The 23,486-nt window shown below is 41.6% G+C and overlaps 1 long non-coding RNA gene, 1 other non-coding gene and 1 pseudogene across 2 annotated transcripts; 1 reads left to right on the forward strand and 2 right to left on the reverse strand.

Annotated features, from left to right (window-relative positions):
* Positions 1 to 6,240: 6,240 nt before the first annotated feature.
* LOC103240240 (translationally-controlled tumor protein pseudogene) lies at positions 6,241 to 6,855 on the reverse strand (annotated as a pseudogene).
* A 9,859-nt stretch (positions 6,856 to 16,714) lies between these two features.
* Positions 16,715 to 22,220, reverse strand: LOC140713172 (uncharacterized). Its single transcript, XR_012095069.1, has 3 exons — positions 20,409 to 22,220; positions 18,470 to 18,857; positions 16,715 to 17,484 (listed from the first exon to the last, which is right to left on the reverse strand). It is a non-coding gene; the product is annotated as an uncharacterized lncRNA (long non-coding RNA).
* On the forward strand, positions 22,147 to 22,229 carry TRNAL-UAA (transfer RNA leucine (anticodon UAA)). The gene has a single exon. It is a non-coding gene; the product is annotated as a tRNA-Leu (tRNA).
* The last annotated feature ends 1,257 nt before the right edge of the window (positions 22,230 to 23,486 follow it).

Genomic DNA, 23,486 nt, shown 5'->3' on the forward strand with positions numbered 1-23,486 from the left:
TGGCTTTTTGTATACCTTTTTGAAGATGCTTATTTTACAGCATAAAGCATGGTATCTAGTTTCTCCTCCCAGAGATCTGTGTTGGGGTGCTAAGGCCAGGATGGGATTGGCGGGGGGCAGTGTCCTGAGAACAGGGGTGAGACTTGGTGAGAGGAGGGGACATGAGATTGGAGAAAGACTGCTTGGGAAGAAGTAGATCATGCAGGAGAATGGTCACTCTGAAAAGCTGAGTGGAAAGAGAATGAAGTTCTGAGTCACGGGCACCAAAGCCAGCAGAACTGGGAGCAAACAGAGCCTGGGATTGGGCACTGTGTGGCAGAGCCTGGAAGAAATAGATTAGTCAAGGTACAGACTCAAGTTGGATGCAAAGATAGTTGTAAAACTAAGTTTTATCTGCAATTGATTTTCTTTTTCTTTTTATTCTTCCAAACATGTAAAACAAAGTTTTTTTTTTTTTTTAAATTTTGGACAAAATGTGTTGGCTTGAGTTTTAGCTGGACATATTTTCATCTAACATGGCATCTAGTAGGGTAATTTGTACAAAGTACTTAGTTCCCTGCTCCTAATCATACAGGGCTGTGTGGCAGCTTTGGGCTTCAGTCCTGAAATGCCCTCAGCCACTGCAATCCCCCTGGTATGATAATGGCCTGAGATGCCTCAGTCCATGCCTCTGAATATGTCAGGGAACCCCACCACCTCTTACCCCACACGCATCCAGAGTGCTTATGAATCCATAATACTTACTCAATATAAAAATGTCTAACAGGCTGTAGGTTGTGCAGAATAGTAACAGCAAGGGTCTTCTTTTCCTGCAAGAGTTAAAGACCAAGGAGAGAATGGAGGACCCAAAATTGTCCTTGCTTGGAGCTGCAAGTTCTCTCCTTGCTGAAGCCGACCCTGCACGTCAACTGCCTGAAGTGCCTCACAGCCACCAGCAGCTGGGGCCCCAACTCTTTGAAAACATGGATTTGGGCCAGGTGTGGTAGCTCATGCCTGTAATCCCAGCACTTTGGAAGGCCAAGGAGGGAGGATCACCTGCGGGCAGGTGTTTGAGACCAGCCTGGCCAACATGGTGAAACTCCATCTCTACTAAAAATACAAAAATTAGCTGGGCATGGGGGCGCATGCCTGTAATCCCAGCTACTTGAGAGGCTGAGGCAGGAGAATCCCTTGAACCTGGGAGGCGGAGGTTGTTACAGTGAGTCGAGATCATGCCACTGCCCTCCAGCCTGGCCTGGGCAACAGAGTGAGACTCTTCTCTCAAAACAAACAAACAAACAAAACACATGACTGTGAACCAAATCAAGCAAAGAAACTTCAGGGTGTAGTGCCTATAAAAGGAATGTTACCCCCAGATAAAAACAAACTACTTAGATTCTACATGACAGAGGAATTTCTCTTGTGGGTAGGAATGTTTAACTAATTCATTCCTTGGCTCTGCTATGTGGTTTACCCCGGTCTCATGAACCCTTAGAAGGGCATAGATGAGGTAACATGGTTTCTCTTCATAATCTTCATCCACACCTTGTCATCTGGCTTATGGAAGAAACCTGTCAAACAAGAAATGTTGCCTAGTGGCAAGATGTTAGGACATGCAGTTACTAGGAGAAAGTAAATGGCCTGGGAGATGAAAGACGTGGCCATTTTTTTAAGGCTGCAACTCCACAGGAGGGGTAGTTTCTCCTGTTTTGGCTCACTGCATTGGCCATTATCAATATTTGAAGTGACTTTGCAAGTAGTTTTCCAAAAGGAAACCACAGCTTTATTAGAAAAATTTGCTTCTCTCTTCTCTGATAAGAGTGTCAGTGCCATATTAAAAATGACCTGGCAGAATATACTGTGGGTATGGGAGTGATAAGGAGAGATCCTTTCCTTCTTGCTAAGAGACAAAAAGGCTTAAAATAAATATTTTTGGAAGAAATAATCCAGTGATGTGAATGAGTTTGAGATATAAAATGAAAAAGAAGAAAGGAAGAAAGAAGGATGACCTGTTCCTAGACAGAAAGCAAGTCAGGGCCAGGCGTGGTGGCTCATGCCTGTAATCCCAGCACTTTGGGAGGCCAAGGTGGGTGGATCATTTGAGGTCAGAAGTTCGAGGCTAGCCTGGCCAACATGGTGAAACCGCATCTCTATTAAAAATACAAAAAAATTAGCTGGGCATGGTGGCACATGCCTATAATCCCAGCTACTCTGGAGGCTGAGGCAGAAGAATCGCTTGAACCCGGGAGGTGGAGATTGCAGTGAGCCAAGATCGTGCCACTGCACTCCAGTGTAGGCAACAAGAGGGGAAACTCCATCTCAAAAAAAGAAAATAATAATAAGTCAGAAAGCAAGAAAAACTTTTGCACTCAGAAGGGCAGACCAAGAAGAGAGGGCATGGCTGAGGTGGACCAAAACTTACAAAGTGGAAGCTGAGAATACAAAACACAGACTCTCCTGTGAACTAGTTCAGTTTATTTTCATCTGTGTACCAACAAACAGAAAGATCAGTAAACAACTTGCTTGGCTGATCTCGTCAAAAGGGACAACAGTTACAACTAGAAGTTGGTAAGTTGTTTTCATTTTCCTCTGTGTATGCCCTGTGAATATAATTTGGTAAAATTATATATTATGATAGTCTATGGCATAATATTGTCTGGGCTTAAATTCAATATCAGTGGGATAAAAATTTTGGAAATTTCTCCTAACAACTAAAGGTATTTACAGATTTCTAACTCAAAGCCTTTGCATTAATCACTAATTTGTGTGTTATTTTATTTTTCCTTTACTTCTTTTTTTTTTTTTTTTTGAGACGGAGTCTTGCTGTCGCTCAAGCTGGAGTGCAATGGCGTAATCTCGGCTCACTGCAACCTCCACCTCCTGGGTTCAAGCGATTCTCCTGCCTCAGCCTCTTGAGTAACTGGGATTACAGGCACAAGCCACCATGCCCAGCTAATTTTTGTATTTTTAGTAGAGACGGGGTTTCACCATGTTGATCAGGCTGGTCTCAAACTCCTGACCTCATGATCTGCCTGCTTCAGTTTCCCAAAGTGCTGGGATTACAGGTGTGAGCTACCATGCTTGGCCTCTTTTACTTCTTTTGTTAAAAAAAAAAAAAATTAAGGCCTGCCCTTTGTCAGTCTGATAAAATATAAATGCTATTCTTTTCTTTATCTTCTTATTGTATTACTCTTTAATAGGTAAAACTGGGAGAGAACAATGCTATTAATTCTATTTAGTCTATTGTTTATTTGCTTATTCTGCTTTTTTATTCAGAAGAAAAATTTAAGAACACGTATATGTTTTTCCACTTTCAAAATTGTCACAAAGTCTTAAAAACAAAGTAGAGATCGAGACCATCTTGGCTAACACAGTGAAACCCCGTCTCTACTAAAAATACAAAAAATTAGCCGGGCGAGGTGTTGGGCGCCTGTAGTCCCAGCTACTGGGGATGCTGAGGCAAGAGAATGGCGTGAACCCGGGAGGCGGAGATTGCAGTGAGCTGAGATCGCACCACTGCACTCCAGCCTGGGCGACAGAGCAAGACTCCATCTCAAAACAAACAAACAAACCAAAACAAAAAAAAAACAAAAACAAAAACAAAGTAGATACTGTGTTTTTTACCTCAAACGAAAACTCTGAGAAATAGAAATATACCATGTAGCAAGTAAGTAATTGAATTCCATCTTAAACTTTATTGTAAAAAACAAACAAAAGCAAATATCCATGCATTCAAATATATATTAGCAACTCCTCTGATTTATTTGACAGGAGAAAGAGGCTGGGATTTGCCAACAGCCCACATACTCTGTGTGGACTTGGTTGGCAGTTCTTTCCCCCTCCTTAGCTGTATCTGCACACTACACAGCAATAAATCATCAAATGTGCTTAAGGGGAGCAGGAAAATTTACTGCTACCCAGTGCTTGGTAGCATAAAAACACAGTTACCACATCCATTATTCATGGTGTTGGGTCAAATGTGTGAGGCTACACACTGCAGTGTGAAATGGCAAGGGATTCTACCCTTAACTCTTTCCTCCCTTTCTAAGTGATCTCATCTACCCTGTGGCTTTGCTACCTTAACCTGATAATTGCTAAACCTTTGTGGAGAGATAGTTGACCCTGATGACCCTGGCATCAGGGTGTTTAGTTTGACTGATAAGGAGCTGACACAGAGTGTCAACATCACCCAAGATTCCCACGTGCTGTCAGAATGAGTATGCAACGTCCCTAGGCAGATGGCATCCAAGCGAGACTCATTTTCCTTTGAGTGCACGACTGCTCTCATTCTCACCATTGGTAAAAGACTGTTTTTGAGTAGCAGGGGTCAGCTCATAATGGCTCCAGTTGGGTCTTACCCAAGCATAGTGTATTAGTCTGTTCTCACACTGCTATAAAGACCTGCCTCTGGTCTGGGTAATTTATAAAGGAAAGAGATTTAATTGACTCACAGTTCCATGTGGCTGGGGAGGCCTCAGGAAACTTACAATCGTGGTGGAAGGGAAAGCAAACGTGTCCTTCTTCACATTGTGGCAGGAGAGAGAAGAGCCAGCAAAGAAAAGCCAGACACTTATAAATCCATCAGATCTCATGAGAACTCACTCACTATCACGAGGACATCATGGGAGAAACTGCCCCCATGATTCAATTACTTCCCACCAGGTTCCTACCATGACACCTGAGGATAATGGGGATTACAATTCAAGATGAGATTTAGGTGGGGACACAACCAAACCATATCACATAGCATGGGATAATCAAAGACTACATGAGCATCATCCATATCCTACTGTCAACTTGACCTCTCTTCTTGAATGTCCCACAGGTTCCTCAAACTCACTATTCTGTTTTGCCTCCTATAGGCCTTCTTCATTCTGCCAGTTTAGAGGCAAAAACATCAAAATCACTTTCATTTCCATCATCTCTGTTCATAGCCAAGTGAAATTAAAGAATTATTTCCAATACTAAAAAAATTAATATCTATGGACTACTATATGGCTGATGTCATCTAAAATGCACACCAGATACCTGAAATGTAAAGACAACTATAATTTCCTGTCTGGATTTTTCTAATTGGCCCAAAAGGCAGTGGTTTATACATCAGAGAATTGTTTTGATTCACACTTAAATTTACATAATCCTTAATGTTAATGATTGCTCCTTTAATAAATGTCTGTTGTACAGAACTGTTATTAATTAATTTTGGTCCTACCTTGCATGCATATTTCTTACACATTTGTAAGGTACCTGGGACCAGCTTCTTGTAGACCTGTTGTCCCGGAATGATTTTTAATAGCTACTTATTTCACCTTCAGGAGTGTTTCTGTTTAGGTGATAAAAATTATATTGTCAACCAACATGCATATGATATGTAATCTGGATGTACCATTGTTTGACATTTTCTAAGTCCACTCTGCCCTTGGATTTCTAACCAGTTTAGTCTGAGACCCCATCCTGAGTAATTGCAGAAAGACCCTGCCTTTAGTTAGATTGTCACACTCTGATATAGAGCAGGTGGGGACAGAGGATGTGGGCTTTCTTCACTGCCAGGTCCCAAGCCCATATTTCTTGCTAGCAAAAAAAAAAACACAAGGTAAAATAAATATTCTTCACGAAGAAAGAAAAATTTGCCAGATGCAGTGACTCATGCCTGTAATCCCAGCACTTTGGGAAGCCGAGGCAGGTGGATCACTTGAGGTCAGGAGTTCGAGATAAGCTTGGCCAACATGGTGAAACCCTGTCTGTACTAAAAATACAAAAATTAGTCAGATGTGGTGGCAGGAGCCTGTAATCCCAGCTACTTGAGAGGCTAAGGCAGGCAAATTGATTGAACCCAGGAGGTGGAGGTTACAGTGAGCTGAGATCACACCAGTTCACTCCAGTTTGGGTTACAGAGCAAGATTCTGTCTCAAAAAAAAAAAAGAAAGAAAGAAAGAAAAAAAAAAAGAAAAGAAAATAAAAATTTAAAGAAAAATTATACAAGAAAGACAAAATTGACAAAAAATTGAAATTAAAATACAAGATTAAATATGAATGCAATAATGACAAGATAAAATAATTAGACTGACAATCCAAGGAAATAAAAAGCTATAAAATAGAATAAAAATATGAATTGGATTCATTAGTTTTGTTTTTTTTTTTTTTTAGTTTAAATGCATTTTATTTTTAGACAACCCACATAACAGGAAACAATGCCTCCACTCCAAATAAATCACAGTCAAAATAAATGAAGAGCTCAAGACGACATCAGTCCCATTTGTCTTAAGTCCTGGTGTTGTGCGGATGACAAGCAGAAGCCAGTTATGATGACAGGTGATAGATCCAAAGTAATTGCCAAATTTGTTAACATTTTTCCATTTCTAAACCATCCTTAAAGAAAATCATATACGGGGTCACACGATCTTCACGGTAGTCCAGTAGAGCAACCGTGCCATCCGGATTCATGTTTTCACCAATAAAGAACTGGTAGTTTTTGAAATTAGCAAGTATGTCCTTGATTTGTTCTGAAGCCCCTGTCATAAAAGGTTTTACTGTTTCTGGTCTCTGTTCTTCAAGTTTGCCTTTGATCGATTTCATGTAATCTTTGATGTACTTCTTGTAGGTTTCTTTTGTGAAACTTGTTTCCTGGAGGTGACGGTTCAGGACAATATCAACACCAGTGATTACTGTACTTTCTGTACCTTCGCCCTAGAGGCCTTCAGCAGAGGCATTTCCACCAATGAGCGAGTCATCAACGTTATCTTCTATCCTACAGACCATCTTCCCTTCCACCTCCAGGTACAGCCCGTTCACAACCTCCCAGATCTTGTAGATGTCGGAGAACATCTCATTGTGGCTGATGAGGTCCTGGTAGATAATCATGATGGCGGCTGAAGGGAGACAATGCAGCGCTAGCTTAGCAGGAGCCTGAAGCTTGCAGCGAGCGCGGTGCAGCCTGAGCAGTGCTAGGGTTGGGGGGGGGCGTGGGGAAGTTAGATTCATTAGTCTTTTATGAAAAATATAATTATGGATTAAAAACAGAAATTCTAAGCTGAACTAGGAATAAATATAATTTCAAAAGGATGTGAAAGTATTATTTTTAACAGAAATATAAATAAAGACAAAGTAGGAAAAACAAAATAGAGGCAGAATACTTAAAGAATAAATAAGTAAAATTGAAATGGGGAAATTAGATAAAATAAATGAAATAAGATAATATATGTAAAGTGCTTCTCACAGTAAAGTGATGTTGAGATGTTGCTCTATAAAACAACACTTATCTTTTATAAAATTTGAAAATTAAAGATGAGGGGATAATGGGGGGAGGAAGGAGTAAAGAGTCCTAGTGAAAGCAAACGAGGAGTCTTTGGCAAAATTTTCACTTAGCTTTCTCGAGAGTTAGGGACTGGATAGCTGGGAGATAGCAAGCGCAGAGGAATACAAGGTCTCTATCCCCTCTGTCCTCGTCCCATGTCCCCAGTAATCTTGCATCTCTTTATGGTATCCATCAGAGGGGACCCAGAGCTGTCTGAAAGAGCCTCACCACAAACTGGATTCGTTGACTTCACACCTGTCGAGCCACCAACTCTTTTCTTTGGAATCCATAAGAATAGCTCATGTAGGGATCCAGAAGTGCATTGAAAGTATTTGGTAGTCCTCAGTGTAAGCACAGATGGCTTCCTAGTCTCATCCTTAGATGCAAAAATATGTCCAAGTAGTAATGGTAGTTAGTGATAATATTCTGAAGATCTATGAGATGGCCATATTTCTTCATAATCTGTTTAAAGAATGGATTTAAAAGTCACCTGGAAGTGGAAGCATTTAACTAATGTTTAAATAAAGTTGTATTAGAATGTTGCTAGGAAGTGAGAGATTTATGGTAAAGTGAAAGTGAAGGTTCTATCAAGGACAAGAACACAATTTAGGAAAAGGAAGTATTAAGGTTCACACAATAATTTATATATATATATATTTGCACATACAAAATCTATATATGTATAAATATATTTCATATATAACTCCCCAACACAAGACAGCAAGTTCACCCTCTGGAGATAGGCTTACTTATAAAATAGAGATAAATATTAAGAAATCAAGCCAATAACAGGCGCTTAGTCAAGGAAGCAACTTCTAGGGAATACTTTAGATCTCTTCACTGGTCTACACATACTTGTATGAAGATTCAGCTAGGAATGCCTTTGACAGAAACTGTACTGTGATCACAGTGACCCTAAAACTTGAGCATGCTTCAGTATCACTGGACTCTGAGATGAAGATTCAGACATTGGGGTGGGGTCAGAGAATGTGCATTTCCAACAAGTTCCCAGATAATCTTCATGCTGTTGGTCAGAGGACTACACTTTGAGAGCCATAGGCTTATATTTAAAAGCATTTTCTTGTACAATTTTCTTGTACAACAAAAGATTGGAGGTAGGTGGTTTCTGGTTGGCTATGGCTCCATAAGGTCTTTAAAGGCAAAATCCCTTTCTAATTTACTGTTCTGACATCTCTGGGTATTAGCACCTTATCCATAGAAATGTGACCTCCCTGCCCCCCATCCTGGCCCTGTGGTCACAGCATTGCCAACACAATTCCAAGGCTTCCATCTTCACATTGTCAGATCCAAGAGAAGTTCCTCTTCAAAAGGTTAGTTTGTTTAGTTTCCTTATTCTCTACTTTCAAGGTACAACTTCTTTATCCTTTGTGCCTCCCTGCACCTGGTTCCAGTAAACAACTCTCCCACCGGTCCTTATCTACAGAGCCCACATCTGCTATTCACTCTGTAATTTGTCCCTTCCACTGTAACAGTTCTTCCTGCCAAAGCTGTCTTTCAAGTTAACCAATTGGGTTCAGTTTAGATTGTGTTGTCCAACTCCAGCCAACAGGGACAGGACACAGTAGTAGGGACAAGCTGCGTTAGGAATAAAAACCCTTTCCCTCTTTTATTCAGTGTGCTCTCATGGCAACTGCAAGAAGCACCCTTCTGCAGAAGTAAATTTGCCTTGCTGAGAAATCTTTTGTTTGAGTGCTCATTTTCTTTGTGACTCTAAGCGTTGCTTCCAACAACATGATCCTATTCAAGGCAGGAAGAAAAAGGGAAGGAATAGCAAGCACAAGGCTTTTACTTCCCAAGACTCTGTTTTTCAAATCCAAAAAGAAAATCCTTTCCAGAACTTCCAACCAGCTTTCTCTTATCTCTCATTGGCCAGAACTGGATCACACACCACTCTGCCACTGTCTTCCAAGCAATTACTGTATTGACCAAAGGGATGAGATGACAATTACTGGTTTACACTAATAGGGATTCATTCCCTGGGGCTGGAGAATAAGTCTACCTTCTCTGAAATTAAGGTGTCTCTGCCCACTGCCTGAATAAAATAAGATTTCCTTTATCAGGGAGAAAGGTGAGGAATGGCTGTTGGATAAGCAACAAAAAATGGCTACCAAAAGAGCCCACCTCATGCTGTAGCAGTTAAACAGCAAAAGAGCTAACATAACTAACTCCATTTTTGTTTAAGAGAGCTTTGCCCATTCTTACACATAGGCTAGGATAATTTTAGAGCAGTGAGACAATATGCAAAAACAACCAGTAAAGTCTAGGGTTAAAGGGGAAGTAAATATGGTTTGTTTAAGATTTATTATTTATTTTTAACTTTTAAGTTCAGGCTTATATGTATAGGTTTGTTATACAGATAAACCTGTGTTATGGGGGTTTGTTGTACAGATTATTTTGTCACCCAGGTATTAAACCTAATATCCATTAGTTATTTTGTCCTTATCCTCTCCCTCCTCCCACCCTTATCCCTCAAGTAGACCCCAGCACATATTGTTGCCTTCTTTGTGTTCATGATTTCTCATAATTTAGCTACCACTGATAAATAAGAACATGGAGTATTTGGTTTTCTGTTCTTGCTTTAGTTTTCTAAGGATAATGACCTCCAGCTCCAGCCACATTCCCACAAAACACATAACTTCATTCTTTTTTATGACTGCTTAGTACTCCATGGTGTGTATGTACCACATTTTCTTTATCTGGTCTACCACTGATGGGTGTTTAGGTTGATTCCATGTCTTTGCTATAGTGAATAATGCTGCAGTGAACATGCATATGTCTTTATGGTAAAATTATTTATAATCCTCTGGGTATATATGCCCAGTAATGGAATTGCTGGATTGAATGGTAGTTCTGCTTTTAGCTCTTTGAGGAATCACCATACTGCTTTCCACAATGGCGGAACTAATTTACATTCTCACCAACAGTGTATAAGCATTCCTTTTTCTCTGCAACCTCACCAACATCTGTTATTTTTTGACTTTTTATTAGTAGCCATTCTGACAGGTGTGAGATGGTATCTCATTGCAGTTTTGATTTGCATTTCTTTAATGATCAGTGATGTCGAGCTTTTTGTCATATGTTTGTTGGTCACAGGTATGTCTTCTTTTGAAAAGTATCTCTTCATGTTCTTTTGCCCACTTTTTAATGGGGTTGTTTTTTCTTGTAAATTTGTTTAAATTTCTTAGAGATGCTGAATGCTAGACCTTTGTCAGATGCATAGTTTGCAAAATTTTTCTCCCATTCTATAGGTTATCTATTTACTCTGTTAATGGTTTCGTTTGCTGTGCAGAAACTCTTTAATTAGATCCCATTTGTCAATTTTTGCTTTTGTTGCAATTGCTTTTGGCATCTCCATCATGGAATCTTTGCCTGTTCCTATGCCCAGAATGGTATTGCTTAGGTTGTCTTCCAGAGTTTTTGTAGATTTGGGTTTTACCTTTAAGTTTTTAATCCATCTGGAGTTGATTTTTGTATGTGGTATAAGGGAGGGGTCCAGTTTCAGTCTTCTATATATGGCTAGCCAGTTATCCCAGCACCATTTATTGAATACAGAATCCTTTCCCCATTGCTTGTTTTTGTCGGCTTTGTTAAAGACCAGGTATTTGTAGGTGTGCAGCCTTATTTCTGGGATCTCTATTCTGTTCCATTGGTGTATGTTTTTGTTTTTGTACAAGTACCACACTGTTTTGGTTACTGTAGCCCTATAGATAGTTTGAAGTTGGGTAGTGTGACACCTTCAGCTTTGTTCTATCTGCTTAGGGTTGCCTTGGCTATTTGGGCTCTTTTTTGGTTCCATATGAATTTTAAAATAGTTTTTTTTTCTTGTTCTGTGGAAAATATTATTGGTAATTTGATAGGAATAGTACTGAACGTGTAAATTGCTTTGGGCAGTATGGCCATTTTAATGATATTGATTCTTCCTATCCATGAGCACGGAGTATTTTTCCATGTGTTCGTGTCATCTCTGATTTCTTTGAGCAGTGTTCTGTAGTTCTCATTGTAGAGATCTTTCACCTTCTGGTTAGCTATATTCCTAGGCATTTTATTCTTTTTGTGGCAATTGTGAACAGGATTGCATTCATGATTTGGCTCTCGGCTTGATTGTTCATGTACAGGAATGCTAGTGATTTTTGTACTTTGATTTTGTATTCTGAGACTTCACTGAAGTTGATAATCAGTTTAAAGAGCTTTTGGCCTGAGACTGGGCTTTTCTAGATATAGAATCATGTTATCTGCAAACAGGTATAGTTTGACTCCCTCTCTTCTTATTTGGATGTCCTCTATTTCTTTCTCTTTCCGGATTGCTCTGGCCATAACGTCCAATACTATGTTTAATAGGTGAGAGAGGAGGACATCCTTGTCTTGTGCTAGTTTTCAAGGAGCATGCTTCCAGCTTTTGCCCATTCAGTATGATGTTGGCTGTGGGTTTGTCACAGGTGGCTCTTAATATTTTGTGGTATGTTCTTTCAACACCTAGTTTGTTGAGAGTTTTTAACATAAAGGGGTGTTGAATTTTATTGAAAGCCTTTTCTGCAAATATGGTATGTTTATGTGGTTTTGTTTTTAGTCTTGTTTATGCAATGAATCACATTTATGGATTTGTGTATGTTGAATCAGTTTTGCATCCCAGGGATAAAGCCTACTTGATGGTAGTGGAGAAGTTTTTTGATGTGCTGCTGGATTTGAGTTGCCAGTATCTTGCTGAGGATTTTACATCAATGGTAATCAAGGATATTGGCTTGAAGTTTCCTTTTTCTGTTGTGTCTCTGACAGCTTTTGGTATTAGGATGGTGCTGGCCTCATAGAATGAGTTTGGGAGGAGTCCTTCCTCCTCATTTTTCAGAATTGTTTGCATAGGAATGGTACCAGCTCTTCTTGGTACATCTGGTAGAATTTGGCTATGAATCTGTCTGGTCTTTGGCTTTTTTGGATTGGTAGACTATTTATTACTGATTCAATTTCAGAGTTCATTATTGGTCTGTTCAGGGATTCAATTTCTTCCTGGTTCAGTCTTGGGAGGGTGTATATGTCCAGGAGTTTATCCATTTCTTCTAGATCTTCCAGTTTGAGTCCAGAGAGGTGTTCATAATATTCTGTGATGGTTATATGTATTTCTGTGGGGTCAATGGTAATCTCCCCTTCGTCATTTCTACTTGTGTTTATTTGGATAGTCTCTCTTTTCTTCTTTATTATTCTACCTAATACCATTTTATTATTTAAAAAACAAACAAACAAACAAAACTCCTGGATTTGTTTATCCTTTTAATGGATTTTTGTGTGACTCCTTCAGTTCAGTTCTGATTTTAGTTATTTCTTGTCTTCTACTAGTCGAGACTGGTTTGCTCTTGGTTCTCTAATTCTTTTCACTGTAATGTTAGGTTGTTAAATTGAGATCTTTCTGATGTGAGTGTTTGGTGCTGCAAATTTCCCTCTTAACACTGAAATAGCTGTGTCCCTGAGATTCTGGTGTGTTGTGTCTGTGTTCTTATGAGTTTCAAAAAGCTTCTTGATTTCTGTCTTAATTTCATTATTTACCAAGAAGTCATTCAGGAGCAAGTTATTCGATTTCCATATAAGTGTATGATTTTAAGCATGCTTTTTAGTCTTGAATTCCATTTTTATAGTGCTGTGGTGCTGTGGTTGTTATGATTTCAGTTATTCTGCATTTGCTACGGAGTGTTTCATGTTCAATCATGTGGTTGATTTTAGAGTATTGTCATGTGGCAATGAGAAGAATGTATATTCTGTTGTTTTGGGGTGGAAAGTTCTGTAGATGTCTGTCAGGTCCATTTGTTCCAGTGCTGAGTTTAGGTCCTGAATATTTTTGTTAATTTTCTGTCTCAAAGATTTGTCTAATATTGTCAGTGGGGTGTTAAAGTCTCCCACTAGTATTGTGTGGGGACCTAAGTCTCTTAAAAGGTCTCTAAGAATTTGCTTTACAAATCTGTGCACTCCTGTGTTGGGTGCATATTTAGGATAGTTAGGTCTTTTTGTTAAATTAAACCCTTTACCATTATGTAATGTCCTTCTTTATTCTTTTTTTTGTTGTTATTGTTGGTTTAAAGTCTGTTTTGTCTGAAATTAGGATTGCAATGTCTGCTTCTCTCTGTTTTCCATTTTCTTGGTAGATTTTTATCCATTCCTTTATTTTGAGCCTATGTATGTCACTGCATGTGAGATGAGTCTCTTGAAGACAGCATACTATTGGGTCTTGCTTCATTATCCAGCTTGCCACTCTGTGCAATCAACATTTAGCCCATTTACATTCAAGGTTAGTGTTGAAATTTGTGAATTTGATTCTGTCATCATTATGTTAGCTGGTTATTATGCAGACTTGTGTGGTTGCTTTATAGTGTCACTGGTCTGTATACCTCAGTATGTTTTTGTAGTGGCTGTTAATGGTCTTTCTTTTCCATGTTTAGTGCTTCCTTCAGGAGCCCTTGTAAGGCAGGTCTAGTGGTAATGAATTCCCTGGCACTTGCTTGTTTGAAAAGGATCTTATTTCTCCTTTTCTTATGAAGCTTAGTTTAGCCACACAGGAAATTATCTGTTGAAATTTCTTTAAGAATCTTAAATATTGGCCCCCAACCTCTTCTGGCTTACAGGGTTTCTGCTAAGAAGTTCACTGTTAGTCTGATGGGTTTCCCTTTGTAGGTGTCCTGACTTCTCTCTCTAGCTGCCTTTAACATTTTTCCTTTCATTTCATCCTTAGAGAATCTGATGATTATGTGTCTTGAAGGTGATCTTCTTGTGAATTATCTTACTGGAGTTCTCTTCATTTCCTAAATTTGAATATTGGCCTCTCTAGCTAAGTAGGGGAATTTCTCATGAATGACATCCTGAAATATGTTTTCCAGTTTGATTCCATTCTCCTCATCTCTTTCAGGGACACCAATAAGTCATAGATTTGATCTTTTTACATAATCCCATATATCTCAGAGGTTTTGTTCATTCCTTTTCCTTCTTTTTTATCTTTTCTTGTCTGACTGTCTTATTTCAGAAAGCTATTCATTGAGCTCTGAGATTCTTTCCACAGCTTGGTCTATTCTGCTTTTAATATTTGTGATTGCATTATGAAATTCTTTTCTTTTTTTTTTTTTTTTTTTTTTTTTTTTGAGACAGAGTCTCGCTCTGTCGCCCAGGCTGGAGTGCAGTGGCGCAATCTCGGCTCACTGCAAGCTCCGCCTCCCGGGTTCACGCCAGTGTGTGTTTTAGCTCTATCAGGTTGGCTACATTGTTTTCTACACTGGTTATTTCGTCTGTCAGCTCCTGCATTGTTTTATCATGATTCTGAGTATCCTTGGATTGGTTTCCAATGTACTCCTTCATCTCAATGATCTTCATTCCTATCCATGTTCTGAAATCTATTTCTGTCATTTCAGCCATCTCAGCCTGGTTCAGAGCCCTTCCTGGCAATGTAGTGAGGTTGTTTAGAGGAATGAAAGCAGTCTGACTTTTTGAGTTGTCACTAGTTCTTTCTCATCTTGCTAGGCTAATGTTCTTTCAGTTTTTGAAGCTGCTGTTCTTTGGATGGGCTTTTTTCCTTTTATCCTATTTGTTGAGGCTCTTAAGGGTTTTATTGTGAAGGAAGGTGAGTTCAGCCAACTGGCTTCATTTCTGGAAGATTTTAGGGTGCCAAAGCTCAGTTCCCAACTCCTGGACTGTATGCTCTAACTCTAGGGGACAGCCTCAACTTTGTAATCTGTCTCCTCGAGGTTAGGAATCCACTGTGCTTGGGGGCTGATATGCTCCCAGGTAGCTGGTCACTACACTGCAATGGGTGGTGTTACCCAAAGCGTTTTCAGGATGGTGACAGCAGGACTGTCCGCGTTGTCACATGCAAGCAGCAGTGGCAGCATGGTGGGGTGGGGTGCATGCTTGTTGGCTGCAGCAGGGTGCTAGTGGACACCAGGGTGCCTGCCTCCATGTAGGCATTCACAGCTGCAGTGGAAGAAGCATGGCTTGAGGAGGAGGAGGGCCCCACTGGTAACTGTGCATGCAGTTGTGCTGGTGGTGGTGTTAGCATGGGGTTTGGGTGCTGATCAGCACAGGTCTGAGTATGCCATCTGTGCACATTCGTGCAGGTGGAGATGGCTGGGGAGGGCCTGCTGTTCTCTGTGCCTACTCTCACTCCAGTGGCAGTGTTGATGCAGGGGCAAGGCATTGGCAGGGACAGGGCTAGTGCGCTCTATGCCCACCAAGGCTCTGACTGCAATGGCAGTATGGTGGGGGAGGGAGGCTGGTGGGGTCAAATGCACTCCTGCCAGCAGCAGTGGTGAAGCAGGGTGCATGTGTACACACATGCTGGTGGGGCAAGGAAAGCAAAATCTGCTAGTGTGCATACATGCTGACAAAGCAATGTGGGGGGGTGGCCATGGGCCCCGGGGAAGCTACAGTGCAGGGAAGGAGTGGATAGACTGGTGTGTGACCATGGAGACCACCCCACTGCAGCTCTCCACTAGTCAGGTATGGTCCACCAGTGCAGAAGCTATAGGGTGGGCCCCCAGGGCACCCAAGGCTGCCCTGCAAGCAGACACTGCCAGGTTGGGGTCCCAGAAGGGGCCAGAAGACCAAGGATTACTCAGGTCAGACCAGTCCAGTCTAATGGGCAAGACCACCCTGCAGAGTTCAGGTCTGACGGTTCCCCTAGGACTAAAGTCTCCTGTGGGAGCTAGTGTGCCAGTTATCCTGGTTCCTCCACTCCTTGGTGGCAGCTGTTCCACCTGGTTGTGTCTTGTTAAAGATTTGTAGAAGCATAATGACCAAGGACAAATAATTTCCCAACCTCCTCAGACCCTCACTGCCACCTAGGTGTCTTCAGTCACCGGTTAACTTTTGATCTCAACTCCCTCCTCCTCCCTTTGCCCTTAACATAAAAAGAGCCTGAGATTTGTAATGACTTAAGATGGTATTTTAGAATACCAGTTCACCATCTTCTTGGTTTTGCTGGCTTTCTGAATAAACCTGCTTTTCTTCCCATTAACCCTCATTTCTTGTTTCTGGCTTAAGTGGCAAACCTGGATTCTGTTACAATGCCAGGCAACCAGCGGAGATATTTTACACACATATTTCACTAATTCTCACAATATTTTTCTCAGGTAGGAGTTAGTATTCCCACTTTACAGATGAGACTTGAGGAAACTAATAAGTTGTCTATACAGCTAGGAAAGAATTATGATTTGAACTAGCTCTACTGACTTGACAGTTTAAACAATACATTTACATTACTGTGCACTACTGCCTTTTATTTTATCTATAGTTCAGAAAAATTATTGTTATCATAATGAAAACCCTCTATTATGGAGAAAAGGCAAATTTATATCCTGCTTACCATGCAGGATATGTGTATACCATGCAAGATTTTATTTCATAAAAGTTTGAGACAAAAATGTTAATTCTACAATAAAGAGAAAATTCTGTCACCAAAAAGAATATATTTCTAAATGATAACACAAACCATAATTTCTATTACAGCAGGGACCCCTTATTCTTGAGGATACATTCCAAGACCCCCAGCAAATGCCTAAAACTGCAGATAGTACTGAATCTGATATACACTATGATACTGTGATCTGACCACCAAGAGGATTACTAAGTGACTCACAGGTGAGAAGTAGAGACAGAGTGGACATACTGGAAAAGAAATGATTCACATTCCATGTGTGAGATTTCATCACACTACTCAGAACGATACTCAATGGAAAACTTACGAATTGTTTGCTTTTGGAATTTTCCATTTAATATTTTCAAACCGCAGTTGACTGTGGGTAACTGAAATTGAGGAAAGCGAAACTGCAGCTAATGGGGTGCTGCTGTATAATGAGTAAGGCCAGGCAGAGTGAGAAGGATATTTCTAGAGTGTAATTTGGAGCTTCCTGAGTTTTGTACACTCACACTTGTAAGTGCAACTTATTCTTACTCCTTTAACTTTACTACTGTGTGTGTGGTGGGAAGATAGAATTTATGGGGGCCTTGGAAGAGAGTTAGGTAGGGAAGAGCAGGCATGGGAAAAAGCAGAAGAGAGACAGAAAATGGTTTAGCAACTTCAAAAGACAAGGGACCCCAATTCAATATGACTTGGATTACAGGGGTTGTGAATAAGAGGTTTCACATTCTACTTTATTTCTATATTGTTTCCATGTCATACAACGTTTACAACTTGCATCTGTTTCTGTAAAGATGTTTTCATTCTGAAAAGATTAAGAGAGAGAAAGATAAGCGTAGAAGCTACATTTCAGAGGATTCTGGAAAAAAAACAGAAAGCAAATAAGTAGGCTTGGAAAGTACAGGCAATCTCTTTAAGAATTTGAAAACAAATGCAAAAAGGAAAGTTGGATGTTATCAAGGTTAGCAGGATTACTCTTTCTTTTAAAATAGATGTGTAGAAACCCACGGATGCAAAGATGGGAACAATAAACAATGGGGTATTACAATGGAGTGTGAGAGAGTGGGGAAAAGGGTAGAAAAACTATTAGGTACTAAGTTCCCTACTTGAGCAACAGGATTATTAGAGGCCCTAACCTCACTATCATGTAATATATCCATGTAACAAACCTACACATGTACCCTCTGAATCTAAAATTTTTTTTAAAAAAAGAAAGAAAAATTTAAAATATATATAAACAGGCGTGGTGGCTCACACCTGTAATACCAACACTCTGGGAGGCCGAGGCGGTTGGATCACTTGAGGCCAGGAGTTTGAGGCCAGCCTGGTCAACATGGTGAAACCCAGTCTCTACCAAAAATCCAAAAATTAGCTGGGCGTGGTGATGTACGCCTGTAGTCCCAGCTATTTGGGAGGCTGAGGTGGGAGAATCGCTTGAACCTGGGAGGCAGAGGTTGCAGTGAGCCGAGATCGTGCCACTGCAGTCCAGCCTGGGCCACAGAGCGAGACTCTGTTTCTAAATAAATAAATAAATAAATAAAATATATATAAACAACTCTGAAAATAATAAAATAGATGTAAAGAAACAAAATATATGCCTGTGAGCACATCATCAGTGCTAGAGAAACTAACTTTGCCTAGTATTAGTGCTATAGTATTAGTATTAGAATTAGTGTATTATAGTATTATAGTATTAGTAGAGTATTAATATTAATGTATTAGTGCTCATAGCTGTGTAAAAAATAGCACAACATTTAGCAGCCTAAAGCAACAAATATTCATTATCTCACTTGGTTTCTGAGGGTCACGAAATCAGGGCTTAGCTGGGTGGTTCTGGCTCAGGTTCTCTCCTGAGGTTGCAGTCAAATTGCTGCCTCTTGTTACAGTCATCAGAAGGCTTGACTGAGGTGGAAGATTCGTCTCCAGGCTCGCTCATGTGAGACCTCAGGTCCTCACGGTGGTTAGTAGAGGCTTCCGTTCAGAGCCTCCATGTGGGACATCACAGCTGGCATCCTGCAGAGTGAATGCTCCAAGAGAGGGCAACCACAGTGGTAGCAGTAGTGCCTTTTGATGATTTCATCTCTAAGGTTGCAGACCATCACTTTCATTTTATTCTATCCATTAGAAATGAGTCACTAAATTCAGCCCGCACTCAAGGGGAGGAAAAGTAGTCTTCCCCTGTTGAAGACAGAAGTATGAAAGCATTTATGGACATATTTTTAAAACCATCGCAGAATGTATGAAGAATATCATGGCTTAAATAAGCATACATACACACTGAAAACTAGTTTAAATAGCGTGTTACATTTCTCAGTAAGAAGTATGTTAAATGCAGTTTCTTGAATGTGAAGCCATTTTGATGTTACAAAATCTGTCCTAATATTGACATTTACTCTCTAATATTGTCAGTTATAACAAATGCCATGGCACAGTGCTTTTCACATTTGGTTCCAACACTCAAGTGGGTATTTGTGATGCCTTGTAGTTGCCAGCAAGTTCGGCAACTTTTCCTATGCTTGCAGAATTTCTTCCATTTTCAGGACTGCTTCCTGAGGCAGAAGCCAGAACTTTCTTTCCTATCCACCCTTGCAGCAAGCATCCAGGGATGGAACTTCTGTTCTTCCACGCAGACACTTCCATGTATGATGTAGATTTGGAAGACGGCAGTATGGCCTTGAGTCCAGTTTCTAGGAAGGATGGAGTAAATGACTCCAATGATGGAATTAGACCTTGGACTCTCTCCATCTCGGGGTTCTGCTTCCTCCTGTGCCGGTTTTATCCTCAGATTGCCTGTCTCTACCAGTACTCCTAGTGCCTCATCACTGCACTCCCAGTTTATCATTCTCAGAATTTTCATTATCAATTGCTTCACTTAAACAAATGAACAAACAAACAGTGGTGCAAATAATGGCTACTTTATTATTTCCACAGATGTTGTGAATCAGGAATTGGAAAAGGATACTATGGGGACAACTTGTCTACCTGCATACATAATAATATGGGGTAATTAACTGGAAGGAATCAATGGCTGTGTGGGAGCAGTCACTTGATGGCTAGGGTCTGGAATCATCTGAAGGCTCATTCAGTCATATTTATAGCAGTTAATACTGCCTGTTGTTTGAGGGCAGTCACCTGAAACAACTACATGTGGCTACCTGGGCTTCCTCACAGCATGGTGGCTCGGTTCCAAGATCAAGTATCTCAAAAAAAAAAAAAACCAAAGTGAAGTACAGTTACAGCAACTTTTATGACCTAGCCTCAGAAGTCACATAGTATCACTCCTCCATAGACACAAGCCCCTTTCCAGATTCAATGAATGAGAACATAGACGCCATCCCCCCACATTCCATCTATTAATGGGAGGGGTGTCAAAATAACATTGGAAGAAAAGCATTTGGAATGGGAGATACTATTATAGTTCTGCTGTGTGGCAGGTTGTATTTTTCCAAAGATGACCAAAGATAAACTAACTTGTACCAGGCCCATCCTTAAATAGCAGCCAGAAAATTTTAATACAATTTCGAGGCTTCAGAAGGTGCATTTCTAAGGGATACCCTACGACGCGGCTGTGTTACTCCAAACTGTCTTATACTAGCAGCTTGTTGGAAGTTGAGTCTGGGATTAACAAAAATGTCATTCAAATAACACTGTGGTTTGAATGCGTCCCTCACACACCTACTTTACAGGGTTGTTAAGAAATTTTTATTTATTTTAGAGATGGAATCTCACCATGTTGCCCAGGCTGCAGTGCAGTGGCTATTCACAGGCACAATTATGACACACACAGCCTTGAACTCCGAACTCAAGCAATCCTCTGACCTCAGCCTCCCGAGTAGCTGGGACTACAGGAACGCAACACCACGCCCAGCTGAAATAAGATGATATATGTAAAGAGCTTAGAGCAATGCTTGTCACATAGTGGCATATTCTCAATCCATGTAATTATTGTCATTTCAGTGCCTTGAAATAAGCCATTTTTATGAAGTCTGTGGCCTCTGACAATTTGGCGCCATAGAATGGAGATGGAGGGTGGCAGTTGGCACTCTGGTGACTCCATGTCATCACCACGTGGCTGCCCCTTAACCCTGGCAGAGTTTAACTTCTCTTTCATCTCTCAGCACCCCAGGGCAAGGCCTGAGGAACTGCTCTTGCCTGAGCTCTTGTCCTGTACTCCGGAGGGCCGGGCCTGGCGCTTAGAAGGAGGGGTGCTATTGAGGTCAGGACATAGACGCAGGCTTCTGACAGCTTACAATGCTGTGTGGCAAAGTGTGAAAGTGGTGATTCTCCTGGTTACTATCTTGAGGCCCTCTCGCAGGGACAGTTCTATAGGAGCTGGCGGAAACTCCGAGAACCAGGGCTGCAGACTCGTGACAGCCCTTGTTCCCAGGGATCACAGGAGTTCCAAGAAGAGGCAAGACAATTCTTACAATGTGACCCAGCAGGAGAGCCATTGGTGAGGTGTCGCACAGTGAGGTTGGTGTGTGCAGTCTCCAGGCTGATAGAAGTTCTTGATGAAGAAGTCGCTGTTTGCACCATATGAACAAGGGCGTGACCGGATAATCATGTGGCTGCCGGATCCCAGCTCAGCCACCAGGCCCCTACCACTCCACAACACAGAGCCTGGGCTCTTCGTTCTGTGGTCGATATGAGGTCCTGGGTAGCGGGGAATGCAGTGGAAGTCCTGGGAAAAGGGATAACAGGACGAACTGAAACTCATGTACACAGAAAGGACGGAGAACACTGCAAAACAAGAAAAGGGAACAAAAATATCTCATTGCCTTGTAGGGTTGCGGGGGCAAAGAGGAGGCCACCGCACTGCATCCGAGGCGGTGCAGTGGGGATGGGCCTGCAGGCACCAGGAAGGGCGACTGCGCCACGCTCCCCTGCATGTGGCGTGGCACAGGCGACACGCACATTTCTACAAAGCTTCCCTCCCGTGTGACTTGTGGCACCTGCGAAGAAGAAAAGCGGCCCCTAGGGGCAGGAGTCCAGGAACTCTGCTGCTGTCCGGGCACCTCATTCCTTGAAGCCAACTCTGTTTAGAACAACACAAACTAAACGCCGCCCTGTGGGCCGCGTCCCTGCACCACCAGCCAGGGGCCTCCAGAACGCGCTCCCAGGAACCCAGAAGTTTGCTGGTGTGTGTTTGCGGCGCCCGCGCATCTCGAAACTGAAAGCGCAACTGGAGGGCCCGGAGTCTCCCCCCAGCCAAAGGCCCGCGAGCGCCGACGCCCCCGCCGAGAGCGCTCAGCTCCGCTGCAGTTGTCTTCACTGCCGCGGCGGGCCGGGGGCAACAGTGAGCCGCGGCGGCGAGAAATCGAAGTACCTGCGTGGCGGCCGCCCCAGCCCGGGATGGGAGAGCCGAGAGAGTGGCGGCGAAAACTCTCCGCGTTCTGGAGGGAGGGTGGGAGCAGGAGGAGGTAGAGGACGCCTTGTAGGCAGAGCGAAAGTAACGTCGCATGCCTATACCAGGATGGCCGAGTGGTTAAGGCGTTGGACTTAAGATCCAATGGACATATGTCCGCGTGGGTTCGAACCCCACTCCTGGTAGCTTAAGGTTTTTTCCTCGTAGATTATTTTATTATTTTAAAAATACGAATCTCACCGAACACAGCACGCCTTGGACATTAGAATTCCGACTTCTGGCTGGGAGAGGCGCAACGCTCACACGCAAAAACCTACTTCCCACCAAGAGACTGCGCAGGCGGCGGCCCGCGGAGCTCCGCTCACCTCCCCAACTGCAGGGCGGGAGGCGGCCGGGAGGGGGAGGGCTGTGACCTGGAGGGTATTTTTAAAACTGCCTCTGCAAAACAGTAAAAAATGCATCTCTCTTTTTTTCCTCTCTCTCTTCCTTTTTTTTACCCCCGTCAATGTTAATTTTGTGCGCACAACTCTTCTTTTAACTCCTAGAAGGTAGAGACTGTATCATCCTAGATGTAAAATGCACTCCAACTTGGGTTCGGCTTAGAATTTTTAAATACAGCGTGGTCAAGTTTTTTTTTTTTCCTTCTTCTTCTTCCTTTAAAATTGTTTGTTTGTTTAATGAAAGCCTTCTAAGAATTTTTAAAAGTTGCAAGCACACTGCAAATAACTTTTTTTCCTCTCTTGAATCCTTTAAAAGTAAAATACCGAGTCGATGCCCAAGTACTACTATTAAAATCAGGAAATTAACATTGATGATTTAATACCGTCTAATCCTCGGTCCCCATTCGGTCACCAGTTGTCGCAAGAATGTTCTTTATAGCAAAAGGCTCCTCTTCAGAATGATGCGTTGCATTTACTTGTCCTGTCTCCTTCGACTTCTTCCGTGTGGATGAGTTCCTCCGCCTCTGCTGACTTTCATGATCTTGACACTTCTGCTGACAAGCCAGCCGGTTTGTAGAATGTCATTTGTCAGTCTAGGTTTTCTGGTGTTTCCTCCTGATGAGATCCAGGCTCTCTTTATTTAGCAGTACTTCCACAGAAGCCATGCGGTGTTCTCACGGCAGCCTCTCAGGCTGCGTGATTTCAGTGTGACCTGCTTCTCTGCCAGGCTTCTCCTCTATAAAGTTACTCTTTTCCCTTTGTGATTAGCACATGTTTTAGAGGGAAGTGCCTTGAAGCTGTGTAATATCCCATGCCTTATCAAATTTTCATTTTATTCAATTATTTATGGAATTATAAGTTATGTACGTATGTACTCATGGTGCTCTATTTTAATTAATAACCATTCATTCATTTTGATGCTTGAAGTGTCTCAGATTGGGCCAGTGACAGCCCATTCAAGCTGACTTTTGACCTGTCTGCATTATTCTTTTTTTTTTGTTT

Source organism: Chlorocebus sabaeus, chromosome 13 (genome assembly GCF_047675955.1).
Source record: "Chlorocebus sabaeus isolate Y175 chromosome 13, mChlSab1.0.hap1, whole genome shotgun sequence".
Classification (NCBI taxonomy): domain Eukaryota; kingdom Metazoa; phylum Chordata; class Mammalia; order Primates; family Cercopithecidae; genus Chlorocebus; species Chlorocebus sabaeus.